A 6,406-nucleotide genomic window follows, 5' to 3' on the forward strand; every position below is an offset into this window, starting at 1 on the left:
AGAAGGTCCATGGTTCTCACTGCAAAGAAACTAATCCCAGCAACTGACAAACTGATTTAGGTCCAAACTTGGTAAAAATGTGTTTACACGCACGTCTAAATTTCAATACCCTGTGAAAATTCCAATTATAAAAGGAGTCCTTTAAAAAGCAATAAAATAAAAATGTAATTTCTGTTCTACTTCATTGTCATCTCAGCCCAGCAGGTCCCTGGTGGTTCCCTCCTCTTGTGCCTGGTGCAACCAAAAAAAAATAGTTTTTTAAATGAGTTCAAATATTTGGAAGATAAAGTTACTCAGGAGGAAAATTAATGGATGGAATTAAATATAAAAATAAAAAGAATCTACAGGGAAATTTAAAAGGGCGTTTTAATATTAAGTTATGGATTTATTGTTTAAGGCTGTACTCTGGAACCTGCAACAAGCAGAAAATTACAGAAAGAACATCTATTGAAACAATATAGGATATGAAACTGTTTCCTTCTTTTAGTGCAATACAATATAAAGTGTTGGTCTAGAAATTAATGAAGTTGTAAAGCATCATGTGGCCTAACTACGAGATAAGAGTGCACCCTGTCAAAAAGCTCCACTGGGCTCCAGCAAACGCCGTTTCTGCTTGTTGACTGGACTGGACGAGACATTCATCAGCGTTCCTCGTCAGCCTCCGTCTCGTCTGAGAGGTTAATCCAATAAGTTCTGCATGTACGCAGTCATTTGGCCAATTTGAGTGACGAAGGACAGTCAGCTGGTGCATGTGGAGAGCCTGACCTCAGCAGCAGTGAATGTGAGTGGACCTAAATAACCTTACTGCACCGCGTGAGAGGTCGTATTCATGCAGGGGCCACTCATCAAACATGAAGAGCTCTTATACGTGAGCAGAAGAGCTTTAATATACAGAGTCAGGCTACTCTTGATTGAAGAGAGGCGCTTTTACGGGAATCATGCTGACATTAATACACCACTACAAATTAGAAACTTAATATGCAGATGAAGAAATGAGCTTCTCAGATGTTCCACACTGCTGATTTGATAATGACCCAGTGATGCAATAGCGTCTACAGTTGGCAAACAGATCAGGGTTTCATATCTCCATGCACGTCATGGTGCATGACTGCAGAATAAAATAGCTGCACATTTACTTTCGTATCGCTCTGAATCGATGGTTTGGTGTTTTTTTCTTCTTCATGTGTTCCTTTTATAACTTTAAAGTGCTGCACCTGAAGGAAAATCTTTCATTGATTCACATGTTTGAGGGATTTAAAACCAGCGTTCGGTACCTTTATGATTCATAACCAGTGCAAATGCTGCAGCTGCGGGGGGATGTTGAGAAAACATCACCGAAGTTATGTTTAGAACATGTCTTCTAGTCATGAAGGCGATTGTCAAATTTGAGCAAAGTGAGCTAAGGCTGGTTGTACGGGGGAGCTCGTAGTCGAGACTGTGTGCAGTTATTTCCCCGGGATGTTATTGTCAATATGCATGTGGTTAGATAAGGGGGAGAGACTCATCTGTTGAGATGTGCATCCAGCCTCTTCTTTTTATAACCTACAAGAAATCTCTAAATGGAGAATAGTTATTGCTGTAAACCCCCTCAAAACATCAAGATGTGTTTTCATCCATAGACCTCTGTGGTTCGTTTATAGTGGGAATAAGCTTCATGACCTGGCTTGCTTCGGCCTCAGCATCACTAATCATAAGGTGTCCGTACTGAGACAAAAGAAGATTCCTGTAACAGGTTACAGCAGGCACCAGCATCGTCCACCACGTCAGACCCAACCCCCAAATCAACCAGCAACCACTTCCTATATACTTCCTATGAGGTGCACTGATTCTCATTGTTCTGGTCGTTACCATCTAATAATTAACTTATCATATGGATAATGATAATCTGGATTTTTTTTTAATTCAATAGTGAGCATTTTTTGATATGTTTGTCTTCTCGAACCACTTTTAATCACTTAGTTGGTTTGCTGTGGCATTAAAACACAGAAAAGATATGAATAACAGCAGGTTTTTTGGTGGATTCTGATCTTCTGACCACTGTTCTGCATGTTTTAGACCCGGGGTCGGCAACCCAAAATGTTGAAAGAGACATATTGGACCAAAAACACAAAAAACGAATATGTCTGGAGCCGCAAAAAAATGAAAAGTCCTGTATAAGCCTTAGAATGAAGGCAAAACATGCTGTGTGTATCTATATTAGTTATTACTGGGGGAAGATTTTTTTTCAGAGAAAAAAGTTGAAATGTCGAGACAAAAGTCGAAATTAATGTTGAAGTACAATCTCGAGAAAAAAGTCGAAATGTCGAGAAAAAAGTCGAAATGTTGAGAAAAAAGTCAAAATGTCGAGAAAAAAGTCGAAATGTCGAGAAAAAAGTCAACATTTCGAGAAAAAAGTTGAAATGTTGAGAAAAAAGACGAAATGTCGAGCAAAAAGTTGATATTTTGAGAAAAAAGTCGAAATTCAAGATTAATGTTGAAGTACAATCTTGAGAAAAAAGTCGAAATGTTGAGAAAAAAGTCAAAATGTCGAGAAAAAAGTCAAAATGTCGAGATTAAAAAGGAAGGAAAAAGGAAGAAAAAAAGATAAAGAGAAAAAAAAGAAAATAAGAAAAAAGAAAAAAATAAAAAGAGAAAAAAGAAAAAAAATGAAAAAAAGAAGAAAAAAGGAAAAAAAGAAAAAAAAGAAGAAAAAAAGGAAAAAAAAGGTCAAACATTTTTGAAAAAGCTCCAGGAGCCACTAGGGCGGCGCTAAAGAGCCGCATGCGGCTCTGGAGCCGCGGGTTGCCGACCCCTGTTTTAAATGTTTCACTACTCAAACACACCTGGTTGGATCACCATAACCTTATTATCAATGTCAATGGCCCACAAATTTGATCCATTGCTGTGTTAGAGCAGAACATCTGAAACATGCAGGACTGCAGGTCCTGAGGTCCTGAGGTCCTGAGGTCCTGAGGTCCTGAGGTCCTGAGGTCCAGGGTTGGAGGACACGGATACAACAGTGTTGGAGACAGATGGATAAACAGAAAGAGCCGGTACAAAGCAGAACGCAGAGGTGACTCATCGAAGCCATCCACTAACACCCAAAAATGATTCATGATTTCATTTCTGCAGGGAACTAAAGAAGATGGACTTTACAGATGAGGAGAATAATGTCCAACAAGTGGAAGAGTGCAGGTTTGGCACAAAAGAAAAGTAGAGCCTGAAATGCTGATGGGAATTACTTCCGGGATGACAAAACCCCATCCAGAGGAGGTAAAAGTGGGGTATAACTGAGTGGGTTTGATGAAAATCAAGTGCCTGGATGTGCAATCCAGTTACTTGTGGGTGAGATGGCTGCAGGTGTGCAGCATTTCGCAGCCAGGAGGCCTTCAACTTGACATTTACGCATTATTGATCCCACAAAAGAATCCGCAGATTGTTTGGGCTGTATGGATGTTGTTATATTACAAAGCGGAGAACAGTCCAGTAATCGTGGCGGACGTGTGACACAGCAGGTCGATGTATAGGGATAAAAGCATCCCTGCAGTCAGATAAAAGCTTTAAAAGATGAAGCTGCTCCTTTTATTTGAAGCAGAGCCGGAGGCAGTATTGCTGCAGAGTTGAAGAGATGACCCAGGAGAACGGGAGGAGTTCAAACAGTACAAGACACAAAGAGCATTAACATCGGTACAAGAAAGGAGGTCGGAGGATTTTACATCCTGAGGCGCAGTTTGACTTGGACTCTGACATGGGAGACCCGAAACCCCAAAATCAGTCCAAGTTGGATCACTGAGATGTGGCAGCTGATCATCTGCAGCTTAGAAAAAGCCCACGCAATTTCATGCATTAGACATATTAATATATTGCCAATTGAATCATCACTGAATGTCCTTTTTTTATTTTTATAGTTGACTGTGCACAAATAATGTGTATTCAAGTATTTCTGACTCCTTCAAACTGTTTTTATGCCGTGACTTTGCAGAGTTTGGTGCTTAAAAGAAGCTCATCAAAGCAAAAAGAAACATCAGTGACCTGAACTCTTATATCTGTGAAGCCAATTTAATTTTCAAACTTAATGGTTCATCTGAAAGGAAGGTGAGAACACTCAGTCCTTGTTTTGAAGTCTTAAATTCAGACCTTGAGCTTTTTATGGAGATAACAGTATTGAGCCACTACGACCTGCTTCTCCAGGAAGAGCTGTTTCCAAAATGTGCTTATTGATTTCTTCAACAAATAGTTCTCATGCCATCCACACATATTTTCACACAGCCTAAGATTGCAAAGTAACTTGAGCGGCATGAAAAAAGTGTGTCTGTTGCAGTAACCAGCAGCGACTCAACTGAACAGCCAACATGCAGAGGCTAAAAATACTGAGTATGTTCAGTTTACATGGGGTACATGCACCTGCATGCATGCACATGTATCTTGTTATTCTGTTGTAGTAAAGTTATCATGAACTCAATGTAATATATGAAATATATGTAATTCAATAATTCTGTGATATTACGGACCAAGATCAGAGTTTGATTTTCCAGCTGCCTCAACGTTATTATCACTTAACCTAACAATCATGAAGGATTTCATTCACCTCAGAAGTTGGGAGCTCAAAGTTGTCCCGATTTCACCAGATAAAAGGGGGTGGAGTCAAACTAAGGGTCGGACTCCACCCCCAAAAACCTGTAACATGCAACCGATAACTGCCCAAGGGGCAAGAAGAGTTTTGCTCTCTGCAGCAATAGCAGGAAGTGCAGTTACATGAATGAACACTAGAGTTTGGCTCCAAAAGGGAGTCAAATCTGTGTTGAGCTCCATGTTGACCTCGCTTCAGGTCCACCAATATGTGTTTCAGATGTTTCGGTGGTGGCATCTATAGCCAGAAACTCATTCAAGTAACATTTGTTGATGTCATGAGGTATGATGAGCTAAGCAGGGACAAAGTATCTAACCTGTGGTAGTTGAGTGGAGGTTGCAGCCGACTTATTCTGCCCTGGTGGCCATTTTTGGATCGAGCAAGGTTGGGCAGTCACTTCCTCCAAATATAGATTCATCCGGAACCCCCAGAAAGTTGGGCTTCAGACCTTCTTATAAATCTAAAATAATAGATAAATATAGAACACTAATATAAATTATTTTGATATTAAATATCCAACCGTCTAAATTATGCTGTCGTCAATCATGAGTGACCACATTTATTTTCTTCTCTTCTTTGTTCATTTTCTTTGTGTTGTTCGTTTGTTTCGTTTTCTACTTACTAGTATCTTTTTTACCTTTTCTGTAGTCTGCCTTTTGTTGAAAAGGATAGGAAAAATAAGCCATGAGGCTTCAGCCTATACCTTTTTGGTCTAAAGAAGAAGAAAAATAAATAAATAAAAAAAAATAAAATGAAAAAAATGTGGAGAGCCTGAAATAAAAAAAATATATATATGTACAGTATATATACATTTATATATATACCTGTGTGTGTATACATATACAGTGTGTATATGCAAACATCTCTAATGTAAATGACCAAAACAAAATAAACTAAACTAAAAGCTAAAACTAAACTTCTCCTCAGAAAAGCCACTGATGATGTCAGAGTTGGTGAAACACCCTGAAAAGCAAAGATATTTCTATTTTCCTGGTAATTTTGACGGTTTAGTCACTGTTGAATGTATTTGCCTTTAACAGCTAAGATGCGTTGTGTCTGTAAAGAAATCTCTTCAAATGTGTCGCGATTTTGCATTTATATGTTTCTTTGCACTGAAAGGAAGTGTAATACAAACTTTTTTTATATAGGTCTTCAGTGTTTAATTTTTGCACTTATAAAAGAAAGTAATAAGAGGATAGACCCGGCCGATAGCGAGTGTCCGCCAAACTCTGAGCTCCTCGTCGTATTAAAAAAGAAGACTGGGTCAGTTTCCCAGTGGAAAAGAGGTTAATGTTAGCCGGCCCCGGGCTGGATGTGAGCACCGCAGCAGTCAGGATGATGGCGGGTCAGCATGACACTAATGGGATCCAACTCTTTCTAAGTCTGTGTAATAAATGCACACTGATGAGCCATAACCGACAACTAAAGCATACAGTTAAATGAACCAACAGCTGCATGGGGAGACCATCAAAATTGGATTTAAATATATTTTTGTCTCTCTGTATGGGGTTATGTGAAGTACTTTTGAGTAGTTAGTGTCTTATCCTTGACTGATATGAACAATGATAAAAACTAAAGCTATCATCAGGAAAATCACAGACTTCCTGCAACAGGATGAGCAACCAGTTTTCATAATTAAAGACAGAAGTCTCATACATTTGCCGTAAACCTGAGCCGTAAATATAGAACACGTAGCATAAGATACTCTCAGTTTTTCACATTACCAGAATTGTTCATTTTGATTTTATGACACACACACAGAAACACAAATTGAGCACTGCAAAAACTAATTCCTTA

Source organism: Cololabis saira, chromosome 24, assembly GCF_033807715.1.
Source record: "Cololabis saira isolate AMF1-May2022 chromosome 24, fColSai1.1, whole genome shotgun sequence".
Classification (NCBI taxonomy): Eukaryota; Metazoa; Chordata; class Actinopteri; order Beloniformes; family Belonidae; genus Cololabis; species Cololabis saira.